A 15,848-nucleotide genomic window follows, 5' to 3' on the forward strand; every position below is an offset into this window, starting at 1 on the left:
ATTTAGCATCAGAATGAAGGGGGAAGAGCTGAATTTGCACCATGAAACTGAAAGCTAAGAGAGGTGGGAAGAAAAAGAGTGGAGAGAGAGAGAGAGATACAGCAGCAGATGGACACACGAATATTTGTTCTCTTATATCTTATGTTTGCAATACTGTCTATTCTTCCGATGAAGTTTGTCCATTTAACCTATTGGTCTTTCTTTGACTTGTGTTTGAATTTGAAATGAAAATATGAGGAAGAGGAGGAAAAAAGGTTATTCAATTTTTCAAGATACAATACGCATCATCAGGGAATGAAGCAAATGGTACAGGAGGCCAACTGTATGCACAACAGGAGAGAATCATCATAGCAAATGACGAGATCTTTCTTGGAGGCCATTTGTAAGGAGGTGGGCACTGTCGATACGATGTTCCTTTGCCTGGAGAACCTGCTCATGGCCACGGAGCGAGTGCACAGGTGAGCGCTGGATCTGCGAGTGCAAGTGCGAAGGAAAGCACTGGCATGCTGGAGAGCATTGGCGCACAGTAAGACGCTGCTCAGGGTGTTGCACAGTCTCCTTAGAATGAGCAGGAGAGCGCAAATGCACCGGAGAGCATTGCGCGCAGTTTGGCGCTACGCAGGAGGTTGCTGGAGAGCAACTACTGGTGAATGTAGATGCACAGGTGAGCGCTGGCGAGATGGAGAGCGCCGGTGCTTGCGCCCAGGAGTGTTGGAAATCTGGAGACCGAGGTTTCACAGTAGCACTGTGGTTTTGGTGAGCGCTGTTGCGCCTGGGAGCGTAGGTTGGCTGCTCGCTGGAACGGCGAGGCTGCGCTGGAGAGCGCTGAGGACGAACAGGAGAAGGCTGTAAGTCAAGCGAACACCGAAGCGTTGTAGAACGGTGACGAGCTGGAGAGCGTGGGCGCTCTGAAAATCATGAAGGAGCAGGCTTTCGCTGACAAGATGTTGGTGAGCGCTGGTGCACTGCAGGGCACTAGCGCGCTGGAGAACATTTGAGCGCAGCTGCATACTTAGGTAGGGCCTCAAGAGGCTGTACCAGAGACAGGAATTGTGATGGCAGGTTGGTAGGTCAGCTGGTAGGACAAACAGGAACAGGGATGTGCCGTTTGGAAGGACGAACATCCACCGATGGAGATCGCAAACGATCCACAGAAGGGTCAAGAAACAAAGTCCAAGGACTAGCAGCAGCGTCGTCGGGAGAAGGTCCAGGAATGACAATGGTTGAGGTCCAGGGGACAACTGAAGCGGAGACTCATTCGCAGGGGACAGCTGCGATGACAAGGCTGAAGAGCCGAAGAGGCGCCTTTTCACCGATGGTGAAGGACGACCTCTTAGGTGAAACGGAGGGAGAGATCGGCGACGGGGACGCTCTCTAGGGATAGTTGGATCAGCAAGTATATCATGAGCAGCTTCAGTCCTCCGAAGAGGAGTCTCTATGAGAGAACTCCACCGAGGGTGAGAAACACTCGTAGGAGAGACAGAAGTAGGACTAAGTTTCCCCCTCAAAGGATGATGAGGAATGGGGGAAACTTGAGTCGGCAGCAACAGATAGAGTCTGGAGGGGCAGGGGCGTCGGTTAAAGCCACAGAAGACACCTCTAACACCATAACATCGACAAGCCAAGAGGATTCACCTCTGAAGTTGACGACAACGGCTGGACACTCGCACCACGAAGGATGAGCTGCAGCAAGGAGTCCTTGGAGGGCGGACTCGGAAGACCAAAGGACGACTACACCTGCAAAACAGAAGACAAAGACAAGGTCTCACCCGGGGGGAAAGGTGGGGCCACTTCACTAGGGGAAGCAACACAATCTCCCGAGGACCGGGGTTGCCCACAAATACAAGGATCTATGCTATTCCTCGACGGTCTCTTAGAAGAGGCCAAACGAGTAGGAGCTCCAGAGGAAGGTCGGGAGATGGGAGAAGAGGTCTTGGTATATTTCCATTCGAAGGAACATTCGAAGGAGAAATATCTCGCTTAGACTTCTTCTTCCTTCGTCGCACAAACCTCACCCAATGGGAGGCAGACCACTCCTGACACTCAATAAACTGATTACCACTATCACACCGTTGACCTCTGCAGGTGGAACAAAGGGTGTTGCAATCAGTTTCCACGGCCGACATCAAGGTCCCACAGGGCAGTGCGCATAGTCGTAAAAGTCAACACACGCACACACTAACACAAAGAGAAAGCACAAAAGAATTAATGGCAGTACAATTATAACAGAGAAAGATGAGGAACGGCAACGACCGTACACCGAGCCAAAAGCAAAGTGAGCTAAATCACCTGTGTGCGAGCAGGAGTGGTAGCAAGCTACACCCCCTTACCCCTGCTAACTAGCGGTGTGGGTAGTTAACCCTCGCTAAATTCTAAAGGTTCGTCATTTCAGCTTCGCCGAAAGTAATACCCCTAAATAAATAGCTTAGGTTTGTATTCCAATTACAGAACAATAATGTTGTTGGAGTTATGGTTATCTAGAAGAACCTCTAAGAGAGTCCTCGATAGAAGATTACTTTACTGTATGATACTCAACCTACAGCTCACCAGTGGGCTTGTGGGGATCGTCCAATCCACAGGTCAGAGTGAATTGGTATCAGTGTGAATACCCTCCAAGAGAGGATTCCCAATATCATTATTTTGATTATATGTTGGGACAATCAACACCATGATGACTTCGCCACTGTCAGGAAAAGAGAGAAATGAAACGACCATGTCCCAAGTCTTGGTTGAGATTCGACAGATTTCTGGTATAAAAAAAAATTACCCTTAACAATAAGACAATGAAGTCTTATGAATACAGTATACAAAATGGCTCAGAAAGACCTAAATTATTCAGTATATGAAATTCATATAAAATAGAATTTTGTAGATCAGGATTTCAAGTTGTATATATATATATGAAAAGTTTCTTTTTTATTTTTTATCATAATTTGGAGACATCCTTTTGTAAGACTTTACAACAAAATATTCTATGACACAAAATGTTTTAAATTGTAACTATCTGCATTTGAACATCAGCTTCTTACTTACTGTAAGATTTGCAACAACATCATGGCTTCCTTGATCTTGCAAGATGTCAACAATAAACTTGATTGCATCTTGTGCTTTGGAACTTGGCTCAAGCAGAGAATTGACCTCCAAGTCACGGTACATTGATTACAGAAACCAGGGAAAAAAGTTAAACTAATCACATCTGATAAAATTGACATATTTTTCAAATCTAAATCAATTAAGGTTATACCATAATGGTCTGGAAATGCAAGACGGTGATTATGTTCTACTACTTTATAATAATCAATAATACGTCAAAGATATCTTGGTCAAACTGTTGCAGTTCTAGCTTAAAAGGATAACTCATTTATTTTACATTTCATGGTTTCATGTTGTACATCTTTAATGAGACCCTTTTCCAGTAATGGACAGTAATTTATGACACCTCATCTTTTCTCCCAAAAGAATTATGTCAATTTATTGAACATCAAATCTTTGGCAAAAAACAAAGAAAGCAAAGAATTGTCTCTAACAACAACACAAGACATCCAGAAGATGGAGGAGGAGGAGGATATGCCTCGAAGAAACCAATTTCAGTCTTATCTCGTGAAACCTCTGTAATACAGACAGAATGACTGTAACTTACACTCCCTAAGCTTTTAGTCTCCTTTGCATTAAAACCATTAATATTGCCAGTACTCTACACATCTCCAGTTTAATGTAAATGAATGAAAACCAGCTTTCACTGCCATCAATTTCCATCAAACTCTACATACAGCTTTTCTTATTGCAGTTTTGATAAAGAGAAATGGGCTGACACACCATCACAAGACCTCAGTGGATAACTTACTTATCAGACCTTTCCAAAGGATTCATGGTAGAGACCTGATCGTAACACCCATTCTGATACAAGAAGGGTATCGAATGATGGTAGAATTCCAATCTATCATTCCAGGCGCTTCCCGTGGGTCTCTAGGGTAGAGGCGTCCACATGTCAGCCGCCTGGAAGCGCTGCCAGGGATATTTCCTTCGCTTGACTTCTTCGTATCAAACTTTTCAACGTCATATTGTCGAAGAGAATTTCTGAAAAGAAATGGAAAAAATCACATATAAAAGAAGGGAAATAAAGTTATGAAATAAAGCCATTTTTTATTCTATACTGTGCATAGAAAGAGGCTCTACATATTTTCTTGCAAGACAATTGGTAATGTGTAAGCTTACTTGACATTCACTTCCACTAAGACAATTTAGAAAAGTATATTGTTTGTAATACCATCATTTGTACCAAGACAAATTCAAGTTACGTTGTTTCTATGACATCAAAGAAAAAAAAGAATAAAACAAAAGATTCTAAAGTTAATGAAAGAAATGATAAATTGTAAGATACTTCACTCACACAAATAAAGGAAGGATATTAAATGGCAGTTTTATTTCAAACTATTCTTACTATAGGTTCACTTCTATTACTCTGGGTGAGAATCCAAGACAATAAACTAATGAGGCATCAAGACTAAGACAGGACAGTACTTCCTTTACGCTTAGGGTAAAATACATGACTTACAGAAGTCTTGACTCCTCTATCATTCTAAACCACACTTAGCATTGTTCAGTAGTTGTCAAATTGGCTAAACTGACACCAAGGATTCGAAAACTATTTCATAATCAATGCTAATAAGGAAACAGGAATGAACCTACCTAAATCATCATCAGTAACTTGTAAGGTGGCATGAAGAACTCCTCTAATCGTAAAATCACCACCAGGTGACATGGCCGCATTCCACCTGTCGTATTCCGCCAGCAACGACCAATTTCTCAGACTGGAATGATTTCAATGTTTGGTACATTTAATCTAAACGTCAGAGGTTGTACATTGTTTGATTGTTTTTAATATTATTGGAACTTTGAGTCAATCCTTTGAGTTCTGAAATATCCTCAGGAAATCAAAGCTGACAACATAATCACTTAAAAGGCCAGAAAATCATCTACCTTGGGATTCACCTTTGAAATTCACTAAGACAGAATGAGTTTATGGACACAAAATGCTCACTGAAATGAGGTTAACTAAATAAAAACTTAATTAATCAATCCTTAAACATGAAATCTATATTTCAGCAATTATGGATTAAAAAAATAGACACTGCTTGTCAAAATAAACTATAAGAGAGATTACTCGAATGCCATATGTGGATAAGATCATGGTGAGGGGTAGATGGAGATGGTTTGGGCATGCTCTTCGCACTCCCCAAGAATTATTAGTTCAAACTTTCAACTGAGCTCCACAAGGCACTGGAAGAGTTGGAAGACCCAGGCCTACATGACTGAGGACTCTGAAGTGTGAAGTAGGAGGTGATGAATGGAGAAGCATTGGTTTAAAAGCTCAAGATAGAGACGACAGGCAAAATCTAACAGAGGCCCTTTGCGTCAAGAGGCGTAGCAGGAGATGATGATGATGTCAAAGCTTCTAAAGAAAAGACTGGGCTTCCTGTTGGAATTTAGAATAATAATTTCCGCATCACAAAGCACCTCCCTTGGCAGTTCTTTAGAAAGATACTCTCAAAATGATATTTTGATTATAAAATAAATTTTTGAATATACTTACCCGGTGAATATATAATAGCTGACGTCTCCGACGGCTCGACAGATTCCCAAAAACTCGCGAGCGATCGCCATGAAGGTAGCGGGTGTGCCCACCAGCGCCAACTATCGGCCAGATACCGCATATACATGTAAACAGCTCCAGTTCTTCTCATCCCGCTGGGTCTCTATCGGGGAGGAAGGGGGGGCCTTTAATTTATATATTCACCGGGTAAGTATATTCAAAAATTTATTTTATAATCAAAATATCATTTTTAAATATTAAACTTAGCCGGTGAATATATAATAGCTGATTCACACCCATGGTGGTGGGTAGAGACCAGTATTAATACAGTTTACGGCGTATATGCTTAGAGTTTTTGACATTTATATCATAACAAAACCCAAATAAATATAGGTACCTGGTAAGGAAGCTGACTCTAACGATTACTCTGCCTTGTTAGTCCGCTTTCCTCACGAAGCCCAGCCATCCTCTCAGGATGCTGAAAGACTCCCAGGAGCTGAAGTATCCAGGGCGACAACCCATACAACAGGACCTCATCAAAACCCTTAATCTGGGCGCTCTCAAGAAATGACATTTGACCACCCGCCAAATCAAAAAGGATGCGAAAGGCTTCTTAGCCTTCCGTACAACCAAATTAAAAACATTTCAAGAGAAGATTAAAAGGATATTGGAATTAAGGGAATGTAGTGGTAGAACCCTAACCCACTACTGCACTCGCTGCAATGAATGGACCCAGTGTGTAGCAGTCCTCATAGAGTCTGGACATCTTTTAAGTAAAATGACGCGAATACCGACTTGCTTCTCCAAAAGGTCGCGTCCATAATACTTCGCAGAGATCTGTTTTGCTTAAAGGCCACGGAAGTTGCTATAGCTCTTACTTCGTGCGTCTTAACCTTAAGCAAGCAACGGTCTTTTTCACTCAAGTGAGAATGAGCCTCTCGGATTACAAATCTAATAAAATACGACAAAGCATTTTTAGACATAGGAAATGATGGCTTCTTAACTGAGCACCACAAGGCCTCAGATCCACCTCGTAAGGATTTGGTACGAGCTAAATAAAACTTAAGAGCTCTAACTGGACACAGTACTCTTTCAAGCTCGTTGCCTACGATCTCTGATAGGCAAGGTATATCAAATGACTTAGGCCAATGACGAGAAGGCAGTTCATTTTTTGGCCAAGAAACCAAGCTGAAGTGAACATGTGGCTTTATCTGTGGAAAAGCTGATGTTCCTACTGAAGGCATGGATCTCACTGACCCTTTTAGCCGAAGCCAAGCACACTAAGAAAAGCGTCTTGAGGGAGAGATCCTTCAGGGAGGCTGAATGTAATGGCTCAAACCTGTCGGACATTAGGAACCTTAGGATCACGTCTAAGTTCCATCCAGGAGTTGCCATACGACGCTCCTTAGAGGTCTCGAAAGACTTAAGGAGATCTTGGAGATCTTTATTATTGGAAAGATCTAAGCCTCTATGTCTGAATACAGACGCCAACATGCTCCTGTAGCCCTTAATAGTGGGCGCTGAGAGGGAGTGAACATTTCTCAGATGTAGGAGAAAGTCTGCGATTTGGACTACAGAGGTACTGGAAGAGGAAATAGATGATGACTTGCACCAGTCTCTAAAGACTTCCCACTTCGACTGGTATACTTTGATGGTAGAAGCTCTCCTAGCTCTCGCAATCGCTCTGGCTGCCTCCTTCGAAAATCCTCGAGCTCTTGAGAGTCTTTCGATAGTCTGAAGGCAGTCAGACAAAGCGCGGGGAGGCTTTGATGAAGATCCCTTACGTGGGGCTGCCGTAAGAGATCCATCCTTAAAGGTAGACTCCTTGGAACGTCTACCAGCCATTGAAGTACCTCTGTGAACCACTCTCTCGCGGGCCAGAGTGGAGCAACCAATGTCAACCTGGTCCCTTCGTGAGAGGTGAACTTCTGCAGCACCTTGTCTAGGATCTTGAAAGGTGAAAAGGCATAAACGTCCAGGTGAGACCAGTCCAGCAGGAAAGCGTCTATGTGGGCTGCCTCTGGATCTGGAACTGGAAAGCAGTAAGTCGAGAGCCTCTTTGTCAGAGAGAGTCGCAAAAAGATCATGGTGGGTTGACCCCATGTCATCCATAGCTTCTCGCACACAGTCTTAAGCAACGTCCACTCCATGGAGATGACTTGTCCTCTTCTGCTGAGGCCGTCCGCCAAGACATTCATTTTCCTTGCACAAATCTCGCCAAAGGAGAGATGTTACATGCCTTAAATGGAGTTCCTTCTGATCCGTGGATCAAAGACCCGAGCCTTCCAGACTGTCCAGTGGAGCTCCCTAACCCAAATCCGATGCATCTGAAAACAACACATGGTTTGGGTTCTTGATCGCAAGAGAAAGACCTTCTCGAAGTCTGATGTTGCTGTCCCACCAAGTCAGACATGTCTAGACTGAGTTGGAGATTGGGAAAGAGATACTCACTAAGCCCTTCTCCTTGTTCCAATGTTTTAGGTGAAATGGGAAAGGGCATAGGTTGAGTCTCCCCAGAGAGATAAACTACTCCAGCGATGAAAGAGTTCCCACGAGGCTAGTTCAAATTCTTACAGAGCAACTGTTTTTCTCTTGCAAGTGAAGGACTTTTAACAGAGCTTGTTCCATTCTTGCGGGAGACGAAAAGGGCCGAAAAATCAGACACTGTATCTCCATTCCCAAATAAAGAATAGTCTGGGATGGGGTACTGTAAGTTACGACTTCTCTATGTTCACTATGAGACCTAGCTCCTTGGTTAGGTCTAATGTCCATTAGAGGCTCTCCAGACAGCGATATAATGACGACGCCCTGATTAGCCAGTCGTCAAAATAAAGGGAGGCTCTGAATCCTCAAAAAAATGTAGAAAGCTTGCTACATTTTGCAAGGGCCTTGTAAAAACAAGAGGAGCAGGAATGAGGTCGGAGTACAGTGCTCGACAGTGGTACATTACTTTCCCGTCCACAAACCTCAGATGTAGTTGAAAGTTTGGATGAATCGGGATGTGGAAGTATGCCTCCTGAAGGTCGAGAGAGACCATCCAGTCGCCTTCCCTTAATGCTGTCAAGACAGATTTGGTAGTCTTCATCGTGAAGTTTGTCTTGACAATGAACACATTGAGCGCACTTACATCTTAAGTACTCCTGCAGTGAACGTGGCTGCCAGATCATTGGAGCCATCCCTGATAGTCTTGGTCCTGCAGAGAACGTGGCTGTCAGATCATTGGAGCCATCCCTGATAGCCTTGTTCATGCATGACATAATTGTATAGCAAAACTTCAAACGCTCGAAAAAACTCCTAACAGGAGATGGTCTAGCTCTGAAGCCGACCATAAAATCTTGGAGTGTCTCATGGCCAGGCGCCGGGGAGAGTCTATGAGGCTTGAGAAGTTTCTCTGGGCAGAGGCAGGAACTCCCAAGCCGAGAACTTCTCCCGTGTCATACCAGACGCTCGCTCTATAAGCCAGTTTAAAAGGAGGGAAAGCAAAGGCTGTCTCCCCCAAACTCCTCATGGTGATCAACCAGTCGCCTAGCAAACGTAAAGCTCTCTTAGAAGAGCGAGAGAGCACTAGCCTAGAAAACAACGGCTTCGAAGTAGCTAGGCCCAGTGTAATCTCTGACGAAGGCGAACGAGGAGCAGAAGTTACAAAATGGTCCGGACAAAGATCCTTAAAAACCATCATGATTTTCTTAAAATCCATGGAAGGTTGCGCAGCCTTAGGCTCTTCCACGTCTGATAAAACATCCAAAGGATTATCAGTAGGCAGGGGATCAGCAACATCCTCATCTGAAGGAACCTCGTCCGACAATTGATGAGTCTCAAGCAAGGAAGAGACCTGCCGTGGTGGCAATACTTGACAAGCAAAGTCCACACGCAAAGGAGCATCAGTAGCAGTCAAGGACGCTACGTCATGTAACTGCTTAAAGGACTGACCAGCAACAGCAACAGGAGCGGGAGGACGCTCGACGTCAAGTCGAGACTGCCTTGACTACCTAGATTGAGCAGTCAAAACAACCCTTGACTGCGGTGTTTGACGCTCAACGTCAAAACAAGGCAACTGAGCTGGTTGGCGAACGTCCTGAACGTCAACACGAGCATGCGGTGGCGGCTGAAAGTCAACACGGGACTGCATCGAGTGAGGCTCCAAGTCACGTGACTGACGTGACTTTCTAACGTCAACAGGACGAGTAAAGGTTCGTTTGGGCGGCTGAAGGCCAGGATCTCGATCAGCGTAACGGCGAGGATCATCGTGAACCTGCTCAACGGTATACTCCTCCATAAGGGAGGCAAGCTTATTCTGCATATCCTGCAGGACAACCCATTTAGGATCAACGAGAGTCGGTACGGGCCAAGACGATGGTAACGTCTGTGACGGCAAAACATTGCCTTTACTGAGACTCTCGGAGCCCGTGTTACGCTTTCGTTTAGGCGGCGAGCAGTCTTCCGATGACTGCACAGGGTCAGAGCTGTCCCAATGGCTACAGCCAGGTCGCTGGACTTGTCCTGAAGGGACTGACTTCCGCTTTAAGGGTCTAGAAACTTTGCTCCAAGGTTTCTTTCGCGAGAAGCCTTCGAATGACGAGGAGAAAACCGCCTCGCTCGTCTTATGGTAGGGGCGGTCTTGACGAGACACGCCCGAAACCATAGAGGGAACGTCTGTTCGTTGGTTAGAGCCTCTCGTCCCCATAAGTCCTACGACATTACTTCTCCCTGGTGCATGGGAGCTTGCAAGAGGTCTCAGACAAGGTGAACGACAAGCACGAACAGACGAACCCTCGGTCGCAACACTAAAAACACTTTGCGCACTTATCACTTTATCACTACGATTTTCTGTTTTTTGCACTTACTTCACTGATATCGTATTTTTCAATAATTTCACATTAGGCATGAATAAAACTGATTTCTACCTGAAGCACGCAATTCTCCCTTACATCAAAAGGTTATAATTGCAAAAAGTAAGCACATTAGTACATGCAAAAATCAGTAAACATATATATCGAATAAAACGGAAATATATATAAAATATATAAAGTTAAAAAGGATCAGTGACTGGGGAGGAGACTAAACACTAGTTCATTAAAGACTACGTTTTCAATCTCTCACCGCACAGTGCCTTGGGACGAGAATAAAAACCAAAAACGTTTTATCCTTTCTCCCCGTACAGAGACTTGGGACGAGAGTAAACTGAATCGAGAACAACGTTACTCGCTCCTAAACTCCCTTGGGACGAGAATAAAGATCGGATCATTCTCTCTTCCTCTCTCTCTCTCCGTCTCTCTCTCTCTTGTCACATACAAGAGAAAAGCCCACTCACCCTTCGTCAATAAACAGGTTATTTGACCAAAGGAAAAAACTGAAAGGACTAAGAAAATGAAAATTAACAAGTTCCTTTAAATTAGTATTTAAAACACTTCAGTTTGAAAGAAGAGTGAACAAAACGTCAAAATCGATTTACTCTTTCTGCAAAGTGAAACCGTGATTCTCTCTTTCTCTATCGTAACGATAAAGCGCAAACTGCGTAGCATAAATAAACCAAACGTTAGTTCATCTTTGAAAAAAAAAAACAGCACGAAGACTATTCAAAGAATATCTTTCTTAAAATATTTTCTAAAAAATATTCATTTCATTTCATAACTCTTACAGAGCAAATGATTTAAACTTAACGAAAATAAAAGTTGAATGGGCTCAACGTTGTTTAACTTCGGTTTCCAAGTTAGGACCGCCTACCTCTCGGAGGTAAAGGCCGCATATAAACAAAAACATAAAATTTATCTTGATGTTTAGTATAAATGGAAAGCTAATCGAAGAGGCCTAATAATGGCGGGTGAGATATAGAATATATAGAGGAAAATCTATAATTATCAACAATAATTTTTAACGTGATAAAATAATTACTAAAAGCCTAAAACACACTTCCGCACACTGAGGGAAGGGTCGGCCATCTTTACTCAATGGAAAAAAACCAGAGATAAAAAAGCAAGGGAAAAACACTTTTACTCTCCTTTCAAAAGCATTTCTTTTGAGGATAGTATTGAATAATCCAACACGGCGAAAGCAATAAAACCAAAACCAAGTACTTCACCAATTCGGTAGAAAACTCGAGGTCATAAAGCGAGTGGAATCGACTTGTCGATGAAACCGACAGAGAAGAACTGGAGCTGTTTACATGTATATGCGGTATCTGGCCGATAGTTGGCGCTGGTGGGCACACCCGCTACCTTCATGGCGATCGCTCGCGAGTTTTTGGGAATCTGTCGAGCCGTCGGAGACGTCAGCTATTATATATTCACCGGCTAAGTTTAATATTTAAAAATACTTAATATCAAATCAACACATTATTACATATAGGACTAGGAGGGAGAAATGGTAACCATTTTTTAAAATTCTAATCATGAATCTGTTTTCATTTTAGAGGTGATCCCCATTACTGTCTCAGCATTGGGGAGTTTGTCAGTGACTACACAAAAATTTATCAATACATAAAAACAAGATTTCTAAAACATAGCCATTGACAGTAAAATCATTAGCTTTCCTAGAATGAATTTGGTATTGCATTTGTTTATCAATCAGAAAAAATATTCATTATGTAAAGATAATTTGATTACAAAGTGCGCCAGTCCATAACTGAAGTACAATGTGTTGAAAATCATTATTCCAAATATAGAGTTTGAGCAAGTAGGTTTACAGGCTATGAAAAGGTTGAATAGAGAGGGAGAGAGAGAGGAGTAATGAGTGAAAGAAATAGAAGAACTATGTGACTGATAGACTGAGATAACTAGTTGGAAGATAATAGAGGAGAGGAGATAGAAGAACCATGTGCAAGAACATGAACTTGATTAGAGGAGCTGGAGAGATCTCATCAGGTGTCTGACATCATAAAAGAAATACCTGATGAAAATACGAATAATGTTGGTTTTACAAATTAAATATATATATATCCTCTTTGAGTTTTATTATGTGAAAATTTATGCTAACAAAAATGTGAATAAAACTAGTCTGACATAATCATAAAACTAGATACTGCTTCTCAATGTGGTTTAACCCTGGATAGGTACGGTGGGTCGTTCGCGACCCCGAGCGTAAAAAAAAAACAGGTTTTTCTCACGTGACTCACCCCCGTGACTGAATTTGTGGGTGATCGACCTGCAGGAGGTGTCTCCCCTACACGCTCTAGTAGTGTCCAGATGTGCATTGCTGTAGCTGTACTCCTTCCCCGATTTCTGAGACGCGTCGGGGTCGAGCGCGACCGAGTTTACCCTTCTAAGGTAGTTTGCATAATTATCAAAGTTATTACGTATTATGAAATTGTCGTAGAATGGTGCAACTTGTATAGGTTATCAGTTGTGGTAAGTCTTGGTGGATTGTTTGGCTACCATGTGCATGATTTTTTTTTAGTTAAAATGTCGTTCATCACCACGAGGACCATTTTACCGCGAGTGCCCCTTTTTCATTTTTTTTCATTTTTTTGCCAAGTCATTTTTCCGTAAGATATTGCCAAATAGTGTCGTAAAACTTTTGCTTGTTTAGTGTTGGAAAGTGTGTCTAGATGATCTGGCTACCCATGCATGACTTTGTTTTTGTCAGATACGACGTAGTTATTGGTATATTGGGTATTTAACTGCGGTTACCAATTTCTGTTTTTTTCAATATTTGTAAAAATTACTACGTAGTAAGGAATTGCCGTATATTATTCATTTTTTTTTCATGTTTATGTGTTAGAAAGTGTGCCTTGATGGTTGGGCTAACACGTGCATGTCTTTTTTTTTATCTGAGATGCCGTATATTAGAATGTCGGGCATTTTACCGCGAGTACCCCTTTTTCATTTTTTTTCATTTTTTTGCCAAGTAATTTTTCCGTAAGATATTGCGAAATAGTGTCGTAAAACTTTTGCTTTTTTAGTGTTGGAAAGTGTGTCTAGATGATCTGGCTACCCATGCGTGATTTTGTTTTTGTCAGATACGACGTAGTTATTGGTATATTGGGTATTTAACTGCGGTTGCCAATTTCTGTTTTTTTCAATATTTGTAAAAATTTACTACGTAGTAAGGAATTGCCGTATATTATTGATTTTTTTTTCATGTTTATGTGTTAGAAAGTGTGCCTTGATGGTTGGGCTAACACGTGCATGTCTTTTTTTTATCTGAGATGCCGTATATTAGAATGTTGGGCATTTTTCCGCGAGTGCCCCTTTTTATTTGTTTTGCATTTTTTTGCTTAGTCATGTTACCGTAAGGAATTGGCAAGTAGTGTCGCAAAACTTATATTTTTATAGTGTTGGAAAGTGTTTCTAGATGATCTGGCTACCCATGCCTATTTTTTTTTAGCCAGATATGGCGTATATATAAGTATGTGTTCGATTTTCCTGTGATTGCCATTTTTTCGTTTTTTCCCATTTCTTTCAAAATTACTACGTACTAAGGAACTATCACAGAGTAATGATTCATTTATATGTTTATTTGTCGGAAAATGTGCCTTGATGGTTTGCCTAGCACGTGGCTGAAATTTTTTTTTTCTGAAATGCCGTATATTAGAATGGCCATTTTTCCACGAGTGCCCCTTTTTATTTGTTTTGCATTTTTTTGCTTAGTCATGTTACCGTAAGGAATTGGCAAGTAGTGTCGCAAAACTTATAATTTTATAGTGTTGGAAAGTGTTTCTAGATGATCTGGCTACCCATGCCTATCTTTTTTTTTTAGCCAGATATGGCGTATATATAGGTATGTGTTCGATTTTCCTGTGATTGCCATTTTTTCGTTTTTTCCCATTTCTTTCAAAATTACTACGTACTAAGGAACTATCACAGAGTAATGATTCATTTAGATGTTTATTTGTCGGAAAATGTGCCTTGATGGTTTGCCTAGCACGTGGCTGAATTTTTTTTTCTGAAATGCCGTATATTAGAATGTTAGCCATTTTTCCGCGAGTGCCCCTTTTTATTTGTTTTGCATTTTTTCGCTTAGTCATGTTACCGTAAGGAATTGGCAAGTAGTGTCGCAAAACTTATATTTTTATAGTGTTGGAAAGTGTTTCTAGATGATCTGGCTACCCATGCCTATCTTTTTTTTAGCCAGATATGGCGTATATATAGGTATGTGTTCGATTTTCCGGTGATTGCCATTTTTTCGTTTTTTCCCAATTCTTTCAAAATTACTACGTACTAAGGAACTATCACAGAGTAATGATTCCTCTAGATGTTTATTTGTCGGAAAATTTTGTTTACTTTTTTTTTGACTGAATATCATCAAATTTTTTTAGCTAAAATATATTGTTTTACATTTTTTTTTTCGATTTTATTTCCCTTCAAAAAATTTTTTTTGGGTCAGAATTTTAATTTTATAGTCGTAAAATAATCGACAATTATCCAGCAACCCACCATACAATTTTTATGCATATCCAATAATAATTAGATTAGTAAATAACACCTTGAAATTGACATACCCTTCCTACATTTCAAGTGGCAGATTAGGGAGTCTGAGTCAGTGTGGTTGGCGGCCATTTTGTGGATGGACATATCCGAAGCGTAAGCTGCCCTATCTATATATATTCTTGTTCCCTATAGAATTTGTGATATTTTGGTATATTTTTACCTGCATAAATATCATATTATATATTAAATATATGTATTTTTTTACGAAATTTCTAAGTACTCAAAAAATTACCTTTAGATATGGCCCCTGATATAAATGTAATTTACAAAATAATGAAGATTTTTTTACATATTTCTATTTTAGGATAACATATGTTTATTCCCTGAAAAAATTAGCCACTTCCTATTTCATTTGGGTACCCAAAAAAATTCATGAAATTTGGACACATTTTTTTAGCCAAAAAAAGTTACCCTTTTTTTCTCATTTCAGATCTTCACCTCCATGGGTCTGACTTCATCCAAAATACATCAGGATGTGTCCTAAACATTCAAGAATCCATTCCTAAAAGGATTTGTGTATATATGTATAAACTTTTTTTTTATGAATTTTTATGTCAGGTCTTTTTTTTTTCTACTTAATTTTTTAAAATATTTATAATAAATAGTTTTTCTGCAGATGAGTAGTATTTATCTTTACAGTTGTTTTAAGCATTCATTGAAGTTTTTTTTGGCAAAAGAAAAAAGGAGGTAACTGCAAAAACTGATTTTTCAAGAATTTTTTTTGGCGTCGGGGTCGTTCGCGTCCGAGTATACCCTTAAAGGGGTGTCCGAGGAGCGTACCTATCCAGGGTTAAAGAATCCCAGTCTTTTATATCTGCATGTATAGTATA

The 15,848-nt window shown here is 41.1% G+C and overlaps 1 long non-coding RNA gene across 2 annotated transcripts in view; it reads right to left on the minus strand.

The window, feature by feature from the left end:
• The window catches only part of LOC137642299 (uncharacterized), a 47,969-nt gene that overhangs the window by 1,124 nt on the left and 30,997 nt on the right, over positions 1-15,848 (minus strand). The gene's annotated exons all lie outside the window — the stretch shown is intronic.

Source organism: Palaemon carinicauda, chromosome 6 (assembly GCF_036898095.1).
Source record: "Palaemon carinicauda isolate YSFRI2023 chromosome 6, ASM3689809v2, whole genome shotgun sequence".
NCBI classification, from domain to species: Eukaryota; Metazoa; Arthropoda; class Malacostraca; order Decapoda; family Palaemonidae; genus Palaemon; species Palaemon carinicauda.